This window comes from Budorcas taxicolor, chromosome 5, assembly GCF_023091745.1.
Source record: "Budorcas taxicolor isolate Tak-1 chromosome 5, Takin1.1, whole genome shotgun sequence".
NCBI classification, from domain to species: domain Eukaryota; kingdom Metazoa; phylum Chordata; class Mammalia; order Artiodactyla; family Bovidae; genus Budorcas; species Budorcas taxicolor.
The window spans coordinates 125,893,867-125,914,987 of NC_068914.1; the positions used below are offsets into that span (position 1 = coordinate 125,893,867).

The window sequence follows — 21,121 nt, forward strand, 5'->3', positions numbered from 1 at the left end:
TCAGCATCATTCCTTCCAAAGAAATCCCAGGGTTGATCTCCTTCAGAATGGACTGGTTGGATCTCCTTGCAGTCCAAGGGACTCTCAAGAGTCTTCTCCAACACCACAGTTCAAACGCATCAATTCTTCAGCACTCAGCCTTCTTCACAGTCCAACTCTCACATCTATACATGACCACAGGAAAAACCATAGCCTTGACTAAACGGACCTTGAATACTAAATAACCAATTCAACACAGGTAGGTTGATTTTAAAAGGTTTCACATATGAGATTCTTTGATTCACAAATATGGTTAGTCTAAAATGGAGGACTTTACAAATTGGCATGGAGTTAAAGTGTGCAACCCTGGCAGGTTATACATGACCGACACTGGCAAGGGTGTTGTCCCAGGAAAGAAAGTACCATGGGAATGAAGAAATCAAAGAATAGTGCATTTTTAGCAATCTATGTCCATGGTTACACCCTGAGTCTCTGCACAGCTGACTCCTCACTTTATCTACCTCTGAGAAAATTTCCCAATTCAACTAGCTCATATGAATGCCCTCCTTCACCTTCAGCTGCTTCCTGACTTCACCAAGACTTTGAGTTCATTATCCCATGAATTTCATTCACTTCCTTCCAGGAGCAGACTTTGCCCCTCCTTCTCAAGCCATGGCACATCCACCACATCCACGGGCACTGACAATGACTGCCCTTTTCTTTTCCCAGATCTTTTAATCTACACTCACCAAATTCCCCAACAGAACAACAGTCTTCCTTCTCTCACAAGAGCCAACACACAAACACAGAATTACCTTCTCCACTTTCTGGAGAATTCCCGCAATGCCTTCTCAAGTCCCCCATTGTCTGAGGCACTCATCCTTAAAGACACTGCTCCAGGGTTGCTAAGAGGCCAAAAGTGATTCTTGCAGTTGACAACTTTACTTAAGCTGTCCCCCAGTCCCCACCTTCACACCATGGCTTGTATGTTTCAGCTCTCTTGATATGACTATTTTAGACTCTGACCTCTTGAAGACAAGCACCAGGTTTTGGTTTTTACTGCAAGATCTTAACAGAGTCTGCTATAGAGTGCTCTATCTCTATATAATCATTTTAAGATTTGAATATATTCTATTTCTCTTTTTTTTCCTACATATATATTTTTTTTTTAATGAAACACAATAGCTTAGACTTCCTATTCCTTAAGTAAAAAAAGTTACTGGTCAGCAGGATCAAGAGTAGGAAAGGAGGGTTGGGGGTGACAGGAAGAAGAGGAAATGGCAATCTGCAGAAGGTCAGGGGAGGTGGTGACCTACAGACTAGAAAAACTAAGGCCAGAAGAATTTAGCAACTATTATTAATTTGACGGAGAAGGCAATAGCACCCCACTCCGTACTCTTGACTGGAACATCCCATGGATGGAGGAGCCTGGTAGGCTGCAGTTCATGGGGTCGCTAAGTCAGACACAACTGAGTGACTTCACTTTCACTTTTCACTTTCATGCATTGGAAATGGAAATGGCAACCCACTCCAGTGTTTTTGCCTGGAGGATCCCAGGGATGGGAGAGCCTGGTGGGCTGTCATCTATGGGGTTGCAGAGTCGGACACGACTGAAGTGACTTAGCAACATTAATTTGAAAATTTAATTCAACAAATATATATGGAGCCTTACTGTTGCCTTAGATGAGACACTAGAATACACCTAAAAGAAAGATGACAACTCCTACCATCATGGAACTTGTAACCACTCTTACTGTCTGTTCAATTCTTTATTAAATAAGTCAACCTCTGAGGAAAACTCACCCCAAGTGAACTACTATAAGATTGCCCACATTAAAAAGTAGCCCTGTTCATTCGGAAGATTTCCAACATATTAGTGTTTATTTCCAATATATTAGTGTTTATTCTAATAATTAGTGTTGTATAAACCTGTTTGACAAGTATGAACTCACCTCTATGACTCAATGTACTTTACAAGCCTAAATAATAAATATTCTTTATAAAAATTGTAATTCCAAATATTCTTTGAGATTGTTCTGCTACATCTTAGAAAGTAAGTCAAAGTGTTTAAAAACAGGAAATATTTCAGTACCTCCTCATTTATTATAGTGTCAAATATGCTACGAAGCTCTTAGTTGCATGCCAAACCAGGACCAGGTTCTCTGCTCTGTGTTGTATCCAACAGACTGGGGCTGGAGGAGACTACCACAAGGCAAGAGAACTGAGAGCAAATTTGGCATGGTCATGGAGCGACTCCAGCTCTGCAGAAACCTCAAGACTCAAGGAGAATGACTGTGCTTGCCAGGCAATGTGCTAATCTAATTTCTTCAAGTGAACGTCTCAGTTTTGTGATAAAGTTCAGATGCTTGAATTAGCAAGGTTTTGCCTTATTCATATTCTAGACTCTGTAACAACACAGTAATACAATCCAGCATGCAGGGTAAGAAATTATCAAACAAATGTAAGGAGTATTCAGCTGTCTCCAAACACAGAATTAGGATTGGTTAAAGTAAATTTCACAGACCACCTCATGCCACACCAATTTCTCACTCAGCAAGATCTCAACAAGAGAAAAAAGTATGTGATCATACCATACCAGCAAAATAGGGGCAAATCACTTTTCCAGACTTCAAGAACATAACATGAAAATGCTCAAAGGGAGCAAGGGGTCCAAGGTCTACCTGATCACAACAATAATGTACAAAATCCTCTTACAAAACAATGAAAAGAAAAACAAAGCAAATTATAACTGAATTCATAGAGTTCTGGTAATGACCCCAGTATTCAAGAATAGTTTTGTCTAGGCAGGAGGGATAGTTAACAAGCTTCAAAAACAGGTCTTTTCATCATGAACTGCAAACAAGAGAACTGATACTGCATTCAGGGTACCTGCTAATCTCAAGATGGCCGGGGCAGCGTGGGGAGCAGGGGTTTCAATTGCAATGTCCAGAGTCAATCTTTTCCTGCCTCCTCTTACTACCTCAACAAAGAGAACAACACTTTGCTTTCAAAAGTGAAATGAGATCCTCATCAGATAACACCAAGTCACTGAGTGAGCTGGTCATGAGCAGGGGAGGTATAATGCTTTAGGATAATTCTTGAAAGAATTCTAAGTCTAGATCAAGGAATCCCCCCTCCTAAACAATTCTTTTTACTATCTACCTTTCACAGGAATTTCATGGTTGAGATGCCCATTTGATTTCAACTAACGTACCTTTAAAGAACTATTTATAAACAATATTTTCAGATAGGAAGGCAGACATGAAATATCTTTTCAGATTGTGGCTGTTGAATGAAAATTCATCTCATTATGGTGCACGGGGATGACCCAGAGGGATGTTGTAGGGAGGGAGGTGGGAGGGGGGTTCATGTTTGGGATCGCATGTACACCCGTGGTGGATTCATGTCAATGTATGGCAAAACCAATACAGTATTGTAAAGTAAAATAAAGTAAAAATAAAAATTAAAATAAAATAAAAAGAACTCAAAAAAAAAAAAAGAAAATTCATCTCATTATTAATTGAATGCTCTCAGTCTAGAAGGAAATCAGAAAGGTGATTTGTTTTGCTGTTCTTCATCTGCACCAACAAAGATTTATTACTTTAAGGACAAATCCCCCAAACTAAAAGACACACTTCTCTTTCTCTCTCTTTTCTAGAACTTTCTTCCTATACATCCACTCAGAAAATAAAACACTTCTGACACTGAAAGTAATAATATGTGTTTGGACAGTTGTTCCTGAGTTTCACTTTTGTCGGCTCCTCTGCCACCTGTCTGTGGGGTCTAGATTTTTTCCAAACAGGGATGGGGGTAAAAAGGAGAAATTTTCTTTAGTAAAGTAACTTTCAAAAATTCAGTTAGTGGACTTCCCTGGTGGCTCAGAGGTTAAAGCGTCTGCCTCCAATGTGGGAGACCCGGGTTCGATCCCTGGGTCGGGAAGATCCCCTGGAGAAGGAAATGGCAACCCACTCCAGTATTCTTGCCTGGAGAATACCATGGACGGAGGAGCCTGGTGGGCTGCAGTCCATGGGGTCACAAAGAGTCGGACACAACTCAGTGACTTTACTTACTTACTTACTTACCATATTGCAACCACCAACCTGGTCACTGATTCGCATAAAGATTCAAGATGAATGTTAAAAACACTGGATGAATGACCGAGTGTCAGGGAACAAAATATATACATGGTCCTGAAGGATTACCTGATAGATAACTTATTAAGGGGATTAGGTACTTGTACAATGAGAGGTCCAGTGAACACCAACTTAATCCAGTGATTAAATCCAGCCTAACCACTATCATATACTTTGTAAAGAGAAGCGGTGTATTCTTCCTAGCACTGTTGAATCTTAATCTAATCATTAGGAAACCAACAGTCAGATGAACCCGTATTGAAAGATATACTTTGAGACAAATGTTTTAGACTTTTCAAACATGTTAACATCATGAAATACAAAACAAGAAAAAACAAAAGAGGGAGGGAGACAAGATAATTCAAAAAAGACAAAAAGAGATCTGACAACCAGTTGCTATTTACCATCCTTATTGAATCCTCCAAATCTACAAAACTATGATAAAAGATATTTTTTAATCATTGGAGAAATCTGAATGGGGGCTGTATATTAAACACTTTCAAGCAGTTCAGGAAAAAAAATATAAAATAGAGAACGTTAAAACAAAGATGGGAAAAAACATTAAAAAAAAAAAATCCAGTAAGTAGGGAATCCAGATCTCTGTTACTAAAGTATCATATTTGCTGTGCCTGTGTGATGTGTTAGTTGCTCAGTGGTGTCTGACTCTTTGCAACCCCATGGATTGTAGAACACCAGGATCCTCTGTCCATGGGATTCTCCAGGCAACAATACTGGAGTGAGTTTCTATTTCCTTCTCCAAAGGATCTTCCTGACCCAGGGATTGAACCCCAGGTCTCCTCCATTACAGGCAGATTCTTTACCATCTAAGTTATCAGTGATAGTAACATCTTCAGTTCAGTTCACTTCAGTCACTCAGTCATGTCCGACTCTTTGCGACCCCATGAACCGCAGCATGCCAGGCCTCCCTGTATATCACCAACTCCCGGAGTTCACTCAGACTCACATCCATCGAGTCCATGATGCCATCCAGCCATCGCATCCTGGGTCGTCACCTTCTCCTCCTGCCCCCAATACCTCCCAGCATCAGAGTCTTTTCCAATGAGTCAACTCTTCGCATGAGGTGGCCAAAGTACTGGAGTTTCAGCTTCAGCATCATTCCTTCCAAAGAAATCCCAGGGCTGATCTCCTTCAGAATGGACTGGCTGGATCTCCTTGCAGTCCAAGGGACTCTCAAGAGTCTTCTCCAACACCACAGCTCAAAAGCATCAATTCTTCGGCACTCAGCTTTCTTCACAGTCCAACCCTCACATCCATACACGACCACTGGAAAAACCATAGCCTTGACTAGATGGACCTTTGTTGGCAAAGTAATGTCTCTGCTTTTGAATATGCTATCTAGGTTGGTCATCTTTTCTTCCAAGGAGTAAGCGTCTTTTAATTTCATGGCTGCAGTCACCATCTGCAGTGATTTTGGAGCCCCCCAAAATAAAGTCTGACACTGTTTCCACTGTTTCCCCATCTATTTCCCATGAAGTGATGGGACCAGATGCCATGATCTTCGTTTTCTGAATGTTGAGCTTTAAGCCAACTTTTTCACTCTCTTCTTTTACTTTCATCAAGCGGCTTTTTAGTTCCTCTTCACTTTCTGCCATAAGGGTGGTGTCATCTGCATATCTGAGGTGAATGATATTTCTCCCGGCAATCTTGATTCCACTTGTGCTTCTTCCAGCCCACCGTTTCTCATGATGTACTCTGCACAGAAGTTAAATAAGCAGGGTGACAATATACAGCCTTGACGGACTCCTTTTCCTATTTGGAACCAGTCTGTTGTTCCATGTCCAGTTCTAACTGTTGCCTCCTGACCTGAATATAGGTTTCTCAAGAGGCAGGTCAGGTGGTCTGGTATTCTCATTTCTTTCAGAATTTTCTACAGTTTATTGTGATCCACACAGTGAAAGGCTTTGGCGTAGTCAATAAAGCAGAAATAGATGTTTTTCTGGAACTCTCTTGCTTTTTCCATGATCCAGCAGATGTTGGCAATTTGATCTCTGGTTCTTCTGCCTTTTCTAAAACCAGCTTGAACATCTTAAAGATGTACATATTTAAATCATTAGTATTTTTCACTCTAAACAAAACTTAGGTAATAGTCTGATTTCTCAAGTGATATAAACTGGGCAATTCTTTAATGTGGATTCATTCATCCGGACACCTGCCTTTGAATTTACTACTAGCTACAAGGAATTTACAGTCTCATAGGTTAATACATATTCATCCCCTAAGTCCCTCTAACTGTGAAAAAACAAACTGGAACAGTTGAAGAAGATTAGCATCTAGGCATTTTTCAAAAACATTTCAAATTTCAGGAGTTTATTTAGCTTTTGTAAGAATGATGTTTGTCTAATGGAGACCCAGGCTTTCTGCCTTCAAATTATCACAAATTTTGGACTTCTCTGGCAGTCCAGTGGTTAAGACTTCGCCTTCCAAAGCTGGGGGTGTGCATTCTATCCCTGGCTGGTGAGCTAAGATCCCACATGCCTCATGGCCAAAAGACCAACATAAAGCAGAAGCAATATTGTAACAAATTCAATGAAGATTTTAAGAAATGGTCCACATCAAAAAACTCTTTTAAAAATTATCATAAGTTTTATGATCTGGATAGCTCATGTTTACTCTTCAAAGAACTTCTTGAGCATTTTCCATGTTTCTCACAGATCAAGAAGAGCTTGCCACTTATAACACTATAATAACAATTCTTATATATGCTGTGACGTTTCATTTTGACTGGTGCTATATTCTTCTGCTTCTTCCAATGTAAGAAGCAACATAAGCCTAAAGTCACCATATAATGAACATCCTGAGGGACTATAGAGAGCAAAAGAGAGGGCTACCATAGTCTTTCTTAATTAACCTTTTATGGAACATACTTTTCATATGATTAAAGCTTTAGATGTTCTCTTAAACAAACACACACATTCATATATACTAAACACTTTGCAAACAACTGAGAAAGTTCAGAGACTGCCTAAACCCTACACATTCAGGTTCACAACCAAGTTCTTAAATAAAACTTGCAGGCTTCAAGTCCCAGGTCCACCACTTATTTGTGGTAGATCCTGGGAAAGTTACTTAAATTCTCTGGGTTTTCCATTCGATCTATAAAATGTGATACTAACAGTACTCATCTCAAAGTGCTACAGTAAGGATTAAGTAAAAGTGCCTGACACCTAGTAAATGTTGACAAATTTTAGCAGCTGCTCTTGCTGTCTTATATTTCCTTTGTTTTAAAACTGTGCATGGGTCCTAACGACTACAGCATTAAGTCCAAGCACACTGCCATTACGTTTCTTTCCGCCAGATTGTGATGTGCTCTCCCAGTCTCGGTTAACAATGCTCCTCCCTCACCCCCGCGTTCCCTGCCCTACTTGTCCCTGTACTTATCCCTGCCATTGCTCCCTGTACTTTCCTGCCTCAGTGCCTTTGTTCACATGGTTCCCTCCCCTTGGAACCGCTCTAACCATGCTCTTCCTTCAGTCTACCCTGCTACCTACCTACTCCCAAATGTACCCTTTAAGGCTCACATTAAATCCAAGCTCTTCTATGGAACTGAACAGGTTGAAAATAAGTCTCACCTTCTTTTGTGCTACCATCACTACCTGCAGTAAGTGTACAATTTATCCTGTTTTACAGAAATGTGCTTCTATGGTTTTCATCCCACTAGACAAAAGTCCCTGCGTTCTACTTATCTTTTTCATGTGTCAAAGCCCCTGGCCAAGTTTCTAATATATAGTAGCTCCACGATAAATATTTGGAATATTTGAAATGGCTAATCTGCAGGAAATAATTGAAACAGATAATATCTGAAATTGAATGTAACTTCTGCACACATAAAATTTCACTTGCTTCTACTTTAATCAAGTCTAGTCCCTGGATGTTTATATTGGGGGCTGTGGAGTGTGGCCAAGTGTAGGTGTTTCCTGAGTGGAAAAGCTCAGTTCTGTACAACAGACAAAGCAACTTAACAAAAAGGCAGCCACAGCTTTTTACTTGCCTTAGTAGAAACTGAGGTCTAGCCTCTCCTTTTTGCTTTAAAGACATTTCAAAGCTTCCTATTTTCTCTAGATCAGGGGTTCTCAACCTCTAGCCTGAGGACTGGTACCTCTCTTCAGATCAGCAGAAGCATTAGATTAGAAATAAAGTGCACAATAAAAGTAATACACTTGAATCATCCTCAAACCACCCCTCACCCCAACCCCTGCTCCCTGGAAAAGTTCTCTTTCACCAAATCAGTCCCTGGTTCGAGAAAGTTGGGGACCACTGTTCTGCATAATATTTAGATGCACTGACTCATTCAAATATGTTTACTGAACATTAACATGTGAGTCTACTTAGGGAGAGACTGGTATCTTGCCAGACATAGCACAGGGGCTGTAATTTGAGCTAGGGCTGAAAGCAAGAGCTGGGTGAAGGAGCAGACAACACTATGCAACGACTGTAAATCCTAAAAGGCATGGCTGGGTTCCAGGGATGGGTCCAGTTTAGCTTGAGCATGGGTGCAATGGTAAGAGTCTGAAGTCTGAGGTAGAGGGATGGAGCCAGGTTACTAAGGAGCTTTGAACTGGTTCTTAGGGGAGAAAGGAGTTCTTGAAGCAAGAGACTGACATGATCAAATCCATGACCTAGAGAGAGGTTTCTAATAACAGCAGTGTGGGAGTGAGGTTAAAGTGGAGAGAAGTTGGTGTCAGGAATATTAGAGAAAAAAATGCTGCCAGCCTAGCTCCATGGTGAGATGGAAGAAGTCCAATGCAGTTCCAGCTCTTTTTAGTAGTTTTCTCAAAATGGTTGGTGGTACTCCTGTTCCATCCTCAGGCCCAGCTATGATGCCCTCCATGCTACACCAGATCCAAAACACTACTCTCTCTGATGGTTAATAAGCATTTACATGAGTTAATGGACAGGAAATTATCTAAGCTGAAATGATGCATTAGATTCCTATTGTGTCCTCAGGCACCCAGGCACCATGGAACAGATTTCTCCTGGCTCTTTCATTTGTTTATTATTCATTCACTTACTGAGGTGCCACTATGTGTTGGCATTACCCTTCATGCCAGGAACAGGAGGATACACAAGACGTTGTTCCTATTCTACAGGATGTTCAAAGTGCATCAGAAGAGTTAACTGTCGTTTATAGTCAACAAAAGGAGTTACTAATTAGCCTTCATTTTACTTGAAGCTGGGATGACCTGATGGGTCAGATGGTAAAGAATTTGCCAGTAATGCCGGTCAAACCTAGGTTTGACCCTTGAGTCGGGAATATCCCCTGGAGAAGGAAATGGCAACCCACTCCAGTATTCTTGCCTGGAGATTTCCATGGACAGAGGAGCATGGTGAGCATGGTCCATGGGTTAAGCAGAGTAGGACATGACTGAGCGACTAACACTTTCACTTTTTCACTTTTACATGACGCTATTTAAAAAATGTGTTCTGGATATTGGTTATAGCACCAACTTGAAATACATTTTTACCTTGAATGACTGGCTTTCTACATGAGCTATAAAGCTGAGCTGAAGGAGATTCCTGCTACAATATCTGGGATTATTTTGCTTATATTATAGAGTAGATGTTTATGAATTTTCCACTAGCTAAAATTTATTTGTAACCCCAAAACCATTATCAATGGTGCTTCTGCTGTTGTTCATGGCCATACACAGAGCAGCAAAAAATTTAAGTGCCCATGTGCGCAGTCCCAGCTGAGGCTTAACAAGGCAATGCTCTGCCTTCTTGTTTCAGCTCAGCTCTCCCACTACAAATAAGTGTCCCAGGGACTTCCCTGGCAGTTCAGTGGTTGAGACTCCAAGCTTCCACTGATGGGGACACAGGTTTGATCCCTGGTCAGGGTACTAGGGTCCCACATACCACATGGTGTGGCCAAAAAAAACTAAGTAAGTGTTCCATGATCTATCCCGTGTCATGTTTCACACTCACATGCTTTTGGTTGGTGATTTCAGTGTTTAAGACGGTTCCCAAGCACTTCAGCATTTCTAAATCCAAGAAAAGCTGTGATGAGCCTGGGACAGAAAATGCACGTGTCACATAAGTTTCGTTCAAGCATGAGTTACAGTGCTGTTCATCATGAGTTCAATGTTAATGTATCAACAACATGAAATAAGGTCCCTTGCAACAGAAACAAGGTTATGCATTGGTCAGTTGGGAAAACACTGTGACAGAAGCTCACAGGAACCTAAGCCTGTGTATCCGCTAGGAGCAATGCCTCAGTAAGCACTATTTCAGAGTTCTGGCAATTTTACAGACAGTAACTACTACAAATCACAAGAATCAGCTGGATTTTCAGTGCAAAGAACCAGCCATAACACACTGTTTTTTTTTTTTTTTTCCAGCTCTACCTCCTGAGGATTCAGTAAGACCACAAAGTGAGGAAGCAGAAATCACTTTCTACCGAGTGAAAAAAGTCAAATATCACATAATCTCACTTATATGTTGAACCTAAAAAACAAACAAACAAAATGAATACAGATTCAAAGAGAATGAATGGCTGGCTGTCAGAGCAAGGAGGATGTGGAGGTGGGTGAAATAGGTGAAGGGGATTGACAGGTACAAACCTCCAGTTATACAACAAGTAAGTCATGGGGATGTAACACAGAGCATAAGGAATTATGGTCAATGGTGTTATAACAACCGTGGGGACAGATGGTTCCCAGACTTATCATGGTGAGCGTTTCACTGTTGCTGCTGTTGGTCAACTGCTCAGTTGTGTCCGATTCTTTGCAACCCCATGGACTGCAGCACACCAGGCTTCCCCGTCCTTCACTATCTCCCGGAGTCTGCCCAAGTTCATGTCCATTGATCATTTCATAATGTATGCACATGTCAAACCATCTTGTAAGTACATCTAAAACGAACGTTATTGTATGTCAACTGTATTTCAATTTTTTTAAAAAATGGCAAAAAAGAAAAAAGAAACCACTTTCTGGGTATTGTAACACTTCAGTAGAATTAGTTGTTTTTTTCTGTCCCTGAAGAGTCACTCAGACACAGTCTCTCAAAGAAGGTCAAAGTAAATGGGTATTGGAGGCATTACCGTTTTCTCTTGGGAGACGTCTTATGCTTAATGGCCTGATACTCCTTGAACACCATTTATTTTCTGCTTTATACAATACTTGGTTTTTTGAGAACCCCAATAATCTTAGTGAAAGCTCCCTGAAAGGAGTGGTCTGTGCCAGACCTCAGCTAAGATCAATTTAGACCCTGAAGAACCAAAAAGCCCACTTTTTTAGTCAAATTATCATTCTTTAATTTATAAACAGTAAGACACTTTAAGTCCCACCAAATTATGCAAAACTTTTGAGAATGCCCCAGAATCCCACATTTCCCTTGTAAAAGCTAATCTCAAAGCATGAAACAATTTCCCGACATGAGTGTACTATACTAAGAGGCCGGACTCTCTGCTCCAGGGATTTCATGCCTTAGATCCAGAAGCATTAATGGAGAGTTCCATCCTGTCATCTTGACTCTCTCCCAAGGTTGAGGTAGTGTTTATCTGTTAAACAAAACAGTCATCCAAACAGATCTCTTGAAACGCTTCCAGGCAAGATGAGAGGCCAAGGCAAGGAAGAGGAACAGCTAATCAAAAACCAAGGGCAAGAAAAGCTGGGCCCAAAATAAATATAGTACAAAATGCCCAGAATAGCCCAGAAAGACAGCTGATGACCTTTTCTTTTAAAATCTCTTAATATCACAGTATCAAATGGCACAAGTATCCAAAGCCAAGCATAATTACTACTACGAAGGTAAGAGAATAAAGTAAAGACGAACATACAAACAAGAAAAGATGATGGTATAACAACATGTATTTAGATATACAAACTTAAAACACAGACAACAAACACAATTATTGTACCAAACTTGGGAGTCAGTTATCAGCAAGGCATTACACCTCGGTTCAAGGTAATGGCCACAGGAAACTGTCAAGGCTATTTCAAACTCTGAATGCAATGTAATATTTGAAAGGAGATAGAACACTTTCTTTTTGCCTGAAGACTAAATGGCTCCTGCTACAGTGGCTGTGAACTGCCACACCCCTAATTTAAGTCGCCTCTTGGTTGGGGCATCTCTGGGAGAGGCCACCATTATAGTATGTAAGGAACACTGAACACATCCTGAGGATCCAACTTCAGTTCTGTGATTCTGATGCACAAAGTCCTGTGTTTGTTGTTGTTCAGTCCCTAAGTCATGCCGGACTCTCTGCAACCCCAGGGACTGCAGCATGCCAGACTTCCCAGTCCTTCACTAGCTCCCAGAGCTTGCTCAAACGCATCCACTGAGTCAGTGATGCTGTCCAACCATCTCATTCTCTGCCGCACTCTTCTCCTTTTCCTTCAGTCTTTCCCAGAATCAGGGTCTTTTCCAATGAGTCGGCTCATCACATCAGGTGGCCAAAGTATTGGAGCTTTAACTTCAGCACAAAGCCCTGAGCTACTACTAAGTAATGGATTTAAGAATGACTGAAAATACTTATCTCACTTTACTCTCAAAGCAATGGAGATCCTGGCTAACTGAAATTCTGGTGCCAGAACCCAGGTTTCCCCAAAACATCACAATTTTATTTATTTTTATTTTGTATTGGGGTATAGCTCACTAGCAATGTTGTGATAGTTTCAGGTGAACAGCAAAGGGACTCAGCCATAAGATACATAAACTTGTATCTATTTTCCCCCAAATTCCACTTCCATCCAGACTGCCACATCAAATTGAGCAGAGTTCCATGGTCCTTGTTGGTTATCCACTTTAAATATATCAGTGAAAATATCATAATTTTAAGCCATAGATCCACTAAGAGTTAGAACTCCCACCAACCTAATTCCTCCTTAAAACACTGATGAAAATACACACCTGAGTGCCATTATAGATGCTAGGGCCTCCTCATCATCTGTGGATATGCATGGCGACTTAAGAGAAACAGACACCACCTTGCAGTTACAGAGCCTGTGCATGCGCAAGCCTGCACACATGCCCCCTACATATTGGTTATTTAAATACGTAAACATTTCCTTCTCTCTGTTAACAGTTACCCTCTTGCACATCTGGATTAAGGAGAGAGAAAGTCAAAGGCACTGACCACCAGTTTCCCAAGAGGTGAAGGGAAAAGGAACAACCAAGGATAAATAGATGACTATGACTTCAGCCAGTTCAGACAAGAACTTCGAGCAGCCCTTGAACTCCATCTATTCACGCTCACACTCAGGGATGCTTAAGGGATTCTAACAGCCCAACTAAATCTCCATTTGATTGCAAAGCTGATCTTAGATACTTCACGAGACAGGGAGAGATTACTAGAGGGAAGAAAAATGGAAAGGAAAAGCTTCCGTAAATTTAATGAACAAATTTATTTATGTATTATCTCAGGCTATGAGGAATCAAAGAAGCACAAGACAAAACCACATATGTGACACAGGACTCTGAACAAGATAGTCATGTCCAAGTAGTATTTTCAGAATGTTTAGTACAAATTGTCTAGAATAAGGAATATCTGGTCCAAAATATGTAGTCAGGAGTTAGAAAACTTCAAATTTCCCGTAATAATTAAAGTGATAGGGACCTTTCCTGGTGGTCCAGAGGTTAAGAGTTCACCTGCCAACGCAGGGGACACAGATTTGATCCCTGGTCCAGGAGGATTCGACATGCCTCGGGGCAACTAAGCCCATGCACCACAACTACTGAAGCCTCCATGCCGAGAGCCTGTGTTCCACAACAAGATAAGCCACTACAATGAGAAGCCTGTGCACCGCAATGCACAGTAGCCCCTACTTGCCACAAGCAATGAAGACCCAGCACAGGCAAAAGAAAAATGAATAAATAAAATGATAGAGACTGGAAGAAGGGTACAGACAGAGAGCACAAAAGGGGAAGTTCTCTGGGAAAGGACAGTGCCTCAGTGGCTGCAAATCGCCTCTTAGAAACCACTGCACGAACAGGTAGAATGATCCCATGGGAAGCCTGAGGAATGACCTGCACATTCCCAGAGCCTTCCTCCGCCTGATGAAGAGGCTTTGATGAGCCCCCACCTCATTCCTGTACTTGGTCTATTCAGCCTCAAGGCTAGTATAACCAGAGAGCTTTCACCACCATCACCCGTGATTACATCAGAGAGACCAGGGTGTTGCCTGCACACTAGGCAAATGGTATTTCGTTTGCCATTTGCCAGAACAACTAAATGGGTCAAAGCACAAATATTCCAAAGTTCTCAGTTTACTTTAAATATTTCCTATATGTCCTCCTGCATCAGCTATTAGCATATGCCTGGGTGTACGGATGTGAGACTTGGACCATAAAGAAGGTTGAGTTCCCAAAAATTCATGCTTTCAAATTGTGGTGCTGGAGAACTCTTGAAAGTTGCTTGGGCTACAAGGAGATCAAACCAGTTAATCCTATAGGAAATCAACCCTGAATATTCACTGGAAGGACGGATGCTGAAGCGGAAGCTCCAATACTTGGCCACCTGATGTGAAGAGCTGACTCATTAGAAAAGACCCTGATGCTAGGAAAGATTGAAGGCAGGAAGAGAAGGTGGTGACAGAGGATGAGATGGTTGGATGACATCACAAACTCAATGGATATGAGTTTGAGTAAACACCAGGAGATAGTGAAGGTTAGGAAAGCCTCACATGCTGCAGTCCCTGGGGTCGCAAAGAGTCAGACACGACTTAGGGACTGAACAATAAGAACCCTTGGGTATAAGAACATAGAGCTCAAAACCTAAAAGCAATTATTTTGAGTATTACTTAAAAGTTAATAGTGATAACACTATTTAGGATTCTTATTAATTCAATTGAATCCAGTGTTTCATTTTCAAATATAATTTTTAACATATAATTTCTTCAACATGTGGAACAACAAAACAAACTCAAATCTGTGACACACCCAACTGTGGGACTGTAATGAGAGAACTGAGAATTTACATATATACATGAGATAAAGCCAACGCAGTTTCCATAATCCAGTTATGCCATATACAGTGTCTTGAATATTTATTTATGTTGTTTAACATAAATATCCTTTAATGAATAAAGCAAGTGTATGAAAGTTGGTTAAAGTAAATGCGAGTGTGAAAGTGAATTTATATATACTCACATAACTTTACGTCAGTCACAACAGTCAGGTCATTTGTTTTTTATCTGCAGTGGACATTAACTGTTTCGTGAACTTAGGTCATATCTTAAAACTGTTCCTTCCTCTACTATTGTTAAGTGCCAAAATCTGCTGTCATAAGACCTTCTGACTTGGGAAAACCCATGAAAGAATACAGCTTTTAGAAAAATAAAACTACACCCCAAACTAGATACTATTAACTTTAGAGATTCACAGAATCCTCCTTTGCCTCAAAGTCTAACTTTCTAATTTTACAGATGAGAAAACTAAGACCCAGGATTAATGCTATACCTGAAGTCCCACAGATCATCTATAGAGAAGTCAGAACTAGAATTTCAGAGTCTTGGGTCAAATGTTGTCTTAGACTCAACTCACTCTAAAAGTTTCCTTCATAGAACAAATATTCATTTGTGAGATCATAATCTCACTGAGGGCAAAATTATGTTTAATCTACAACAGACGCCCCAAAAGTTAGTCCAGAATTTACCAACAGGTGGAAAGACGTCACTAGCCACAGTCAGTTGGAATCGACACCCTATACCAGCTGCAGTCTGCAGTGAATCACCCACAGAGCCTCTCACTAAAGCTCCCTGCTACATACATACACTTACTTGCAAAATGCCTGATACAAGTTGACAGTGAAATAAATAAAATCATGATTTTCCTTTGTGCAAAATGACCCAGCTCTCTTGTGAATCTTAGCTCGTCTGGTCTCTTCTTGAAACAACCAAGTAAAGCAGTTGCAACAACCAGAAGTGTCTTTACTGACTCACGCTGGGGAGGGACCTGCCAAGGACACACAGACAGTGTTTCCCTTCAGCTTTCCTCTGAGTTTCAGTTTAAGGTGAGGCAAGTCGGAAAATATTTTTGTTAATGTTCTCCACACTTAAAAAAAAAAACTATATTAATCTCATACTTTAAAAAAATAATCTGAAAGCTTCTACCAAGTATCTGATGCAGTCAAACACGTAATATCACAGTAAAAATCAGACAAATAGTAAGAATAATGGCTATCATTCTTAGTGCCAGTGCAATGCACCCAGCACACTCCTGGCACTATGGAAGTATCCTGTCACAGGAAATCTACAAGGTGGGTGTGTCAATATCCCCATTTTACAGATCAGGAAGCTGGTGGGAAAGATTACAGGGAAAGAAAGTGAGCTGTGATCTGACACAAAACAGTCTCCCGGCAAAGCCCACACACTCACATCCTGTATTTACTTGAAAAATACACTTGTTCTTAGTTTGGTAATTTCATTAAGTTCATTCTTGACTCAAGATTCATACTTTAGGGACTGGTTTTTCAAAGCTTCCTTAAAACAGGAGTTAGACTTAACAAGGGCTTCCCTTGTGGCTCAGACAGTAAAGAATCTGCGTGCAATGCAGGAGACCCAGGTTCAATCCGTGGGTCAGGAAGATTCCCTGGAGAAAGGGGTGGCTACTCACTTCAGTATTCTTGCCTGGAGAATCCCATGAACAGAGGAGCCTGGTGGACTGCAGTCCATGGGGTTGCAAAGAGTTGGACATAACTGAGAGACCAAGAGTTTCATCAGACTTAATAAATTTGTTTAAAAATGCTTTGAGAGCTCCCACCTGCCTGCTGAAATCAATTTTTATTTCTCTGTTCATTTCCTAGACTCTTTAGGTCTCATAAGTTGGTTCTTCCCCTGGGTTATCACTTTTCCAGATTCTTGATCTGGCGGGTGACATATCCTAATCATTTCTAGGGCAGCCCAGACACATTTGTCTTCTGGATCTGACTTCTCTGCTGTATCGTACCTTCCTGAAACGAATCAAAGCCCTCCACTGCCAGGAGAGCAAACCTTACATCATCACACACTTATCATAGAGGGTTTCTGCCCAGCCACACCCTCAAGAGGATTCCAAATTCCTGACCAGCAACATTCAGAACATCATGCTGAAGCAGACACATCACCTGCCTTCCTAAAATCCACTTATCTGCTTTCAAAGACGCATACTTCAACATCACTCCACGGGGCTGCTGAATTCAAATTGCTTGAATTTAGTCCCTGACCAAAAAGAGCACTATTTGTAATACATTCAAACTGGAAGCTACTGAAATAGCCAGCAACTATAAAATACATGTACAACTGAATACCATGATAGTTACGGAGAATGAAATAAATTAACTATATACAATATCATACAGGAATTTCACAAACATAATAAGCACAATAAGCCAGACACAAAAGAATATAAACTATATGATTCTATTTATATAAATGATAAAAATAGGCAAAATTGTATCAACGGCATTAGAAATCAGGAAATTGGTTACTCATGGGAGCATTAGGGGAGGAGAGTTGGAGGGGCTGGTAATTTTCTGTTTTCTTGCACTGGTTACACAGATGTGTGCACTTTGTAACAATCATTCCATCAAGCCAAACACTTACAATTTGCGTACTTTGTTCTGTGTATAAGCTACTTCAATAAAAAGCCTACTGAAAGAGACCCTGGAGAACATCTGGTCTGCTCTCCTTAACAGGCATAATAGTAACTGTTTTCCGAGGATGTTAAGTAACCCAAAGACACACAGAAATTCAGGTAAGGGTCAGTCTAGACATTAGATCTCTTAACTCCCCTTCCAGATACCAAAAGTACCTCTCACACTTGGGAAGATGTTTCTCTAACTTCCTTTCTTATTGAGACTATAGCCAAGGTTTAGAAGAATCACGACCACATTCCTATTAAGAACACAACCCAGAAGGTTCCATTCTGAACCTGGAGTTCAACTCAACAACTGAGCCAGGTTGAGGATTTCAACATTATTTAGAAAATGGCAAATGAGCAAAGTCAGACAGCATGGTGTTCACTCTAGGTTCCTCCCCTTCCTAGCTGTGTGATCGTCTGTAGCCTCCTTACCTCTCTCTGAACCTCAGTATACTCACCTGGATCACCATCACTAAAATATGGGCTCCTACTTTGCAAGGCTGCCCCAAGTGTAGCACAAGGTGATGGTGTCAGAGCAGTGCCTGGCACATGACAAGCACTCAGAAAAAGCATTTGCTGAATGAACACTGATTGAATTGAATCAGTCGAGTGCTTGTCTTTTAATAGAAGTTCAATACATAGCTAAGTATCACTACTATTACAGAGCAATAGAAACAAGGAGGAAAAGATAAATAAGCTTATATTGGGAACACCTCACTTCTCTAAGTCTATGGCTTCATTAACAGGTTGACCAATAATTCTCACTGACTTACATGGTTCACTAAAAGAACCTGTAGGGTAAGGAGCAACAGAGGATTTGCGAAAAGGGCGGTGCTTTCTATGTGCTGCCAGGTCTATGTTCCCTCTTGATGCCAAAGAAAGATTTACTCACTGACTGTCACAACGTGACTAAGTTCTACAACCACCTATGTTAGTCATATTACTTTTAGAATTTAAAAAATTTTTAAGGAGAGGAATGGGTCATAAATTATTGTAGACTTTATGAGCAGACCATGCAGATGAGCAGCTTTACTACTGGGAAAAAAATTTACACACTGAGTACAGAAAGGTCATTGCAGGCTATGAAGATGACACAAATGAATAACAGTGAGCAGAGTTTACTTACATTTTAAAAAACAAGTTGAACAGTGAATTTTTTTTCTTCAGCTCTTCAAATCTTCCATGTACTTGTTAGCAATCTGATCCATGAAGTTCTTTTTATACTGAAAAGAAACAAATACAAAGGAAATAAATTAAAACCAACTTCAAACTATGACACACCATAAAAAGACCTTATAGATGGTGAATTATTATATAAGCAAAGAACATCAAACTAGATAACATGTGTGCAATTAAAAAAAAAAACAAAAAAATGTGGGACTTCCCTGGTGGTCCAGTGGCTAAGTCTCTGTGTTCCCAATGCAGGGGATCTGGGTTTGATCCCTGATCAGAGAACTAGATTCCACAGGCTGCAAACAAGAGTTCTCATGCTGCAACTGAAGATCCTGCACGCCACTATGGAGATCAAAGAATCCGTGTGCTACGACTAAGATCCAGTGCAGTCAAATAGATACATTTTAAATTAAATAAAAATTAAAAATGAATACAACAATAAAATGTGTTAAGGACCAACAGATTTAACTAATTTCCTTCCACCTATCCTTCCACTGTTCTTTCCTCTCCCTTCCTTTTCTCCCTTCCCCCCTTCCAGCATTCATTCTTCCTTACTTCCTCAGTTACTGGCCACAACTTCATATATTCCCTGAAACCTGAATTTCAGCGAAAACTACCATCATTAGTTTTTATATCACAAAGTATCTGGAATAGGTTAGGTGCTTTATGTTTCCAGAGTAAATGAATTAATCATAGTTCACCAATGCTTAGTTGTTAAGGTTTAAAAAAAGGAAGGAACTTATTATTTTCTTATCCAACAAGAATAATACATAAACAGTATGTAGAAACATACTGTTTTTTAGACTTGTGATTCTGATTCCCATATTTCTTTTAAATAGCATATACTTACCAAAAAATTCCCAGTACTATATATTTGGGCATGAATATCCTCACCATTACAGTAGTATCATATATTCTGGTCGTGAAGGAATACTGAGGAATAGTAAATGTCCCAATATCTCATAACTACTTCCATCCAAATGAGAAAGTTGAGTGTCTCCATGTCAAATGCTAGAGGCATGATCTCACATGTGCTTTTCAAATGTACATATGATCAGGACCAGTTCTAGACAAAATTATGAAGTAGGAGTTTAGCTGTGTCCTTCTCTCTGTCCTTTTGAGGAGCCAGTGACCTCACATGCTTAATTAAACACAGAAGCAATAGGATCAGCTCAAAGAGTCCAACACCTTAATGGATATGGATCTTGAGAACATTTTCATTAAACAAACAAACAAAGAGCTTCAGAAGAGGCAGGAGCTTAACACTGAAATAAAATGCAATGGAATTTAGGCATGAATGGTGGATAGAGGCTGTCTTGAAGGAACTTCTCAGCTCAGGTAAGCTTCTGTCCATTCAACCTCCTCAAAAGCTGATTTCATATATGACTCACACATACACACCAATCCAGGTAAATTTTAAGCAATTAATGATGCATACATAAGCAAACCTGATTTAAAGACTACTGTGTGCTCCAAAAGTAAACAGGAATCTTCATCAGCAGTTTTTAAAGTGAGTGTCTGGGAACCCTACCCAATAGGTGTTTCTAAGAACAGAGGCAGAGATGAATAGATGTGTGGTAGCGGGCAGAGTAATTGCACTTTTAACTGTTTTATACTTTGATCCAAGATTTAAGTTGGAGAATTGGTTTCTTGAGCTGCTTACAGAAGGGTTCAAACTAAATAGGGATTGTGTTAAAAGCTAGGGCAGAAATCCCAATGAGCTCATAACACTGCTGATTAGAAGCATAATCACACAAATCCCAACCACCATCTCTAACAGAGCCCATTATGGGAAAACCTGGGTTCCAGCCTGGGTCCCAGAGCACAGGTCAGCCTGTGTCTGAGCCGACCAAAGCCAGGCCTGCCCTTCCTTCCCACCCAGTGCCCTGAACAAAGAGCAGAATGCGGGCCCCCTCCACTGCTATGACGACTGATTCACGGTGAGGGCATGAAGCTAGGCTGTGGAGGACTCGTGGATATTGCAGAGGTGGGGAGACCTGCAGTGGGGGGGTGGTCTTTGTTAGAAATTACATGTACAAGGTTTAGATGCTTTACATGTCAGGACTACCTGAACAGGAATAAAGAAGGAGGAAAAAGAGTGAAACAATTTAAGGAGAAGAAGAAGACCTAGCTATGTTCTATAAGACTCACCTCAAAGTCACATGTAAAATTAGAAAACGATTTTTTACAAGGGTATTACATAAGAAAGTGCTGCCTGAACTTGCTCCAGAGGAATTCATGTTAACTATTAATAAGAAGCA

At 40.5% G+C, this 21,121-nt stretch overlaps 1 protein-coding gene across 3 annotated transcripts in view; it reads right to left on the bottom strand.

Annotated features, from left to right (window-relative positions):
• PPFIBP1 (PPFIA binding protein 1) overlaps positions 1-21,121 on the bottom strand; it is a 199,401-nt gene that overhangs the window by 113,054 nt on the left and 65,226 nt on the right. For all 3 annotated transcript variants that reach the window (XM_052641467.1, XM_052641466.1, XM_052641465.1), the window contains exon 2: positions 18,814-18,910. The gene's annotated coding sequence lies outside the window, so the exon portion shown is untranslated. The remainder of the gene's footprint in view (positions 1-18,813; positions 18,911-21,121) is intronic.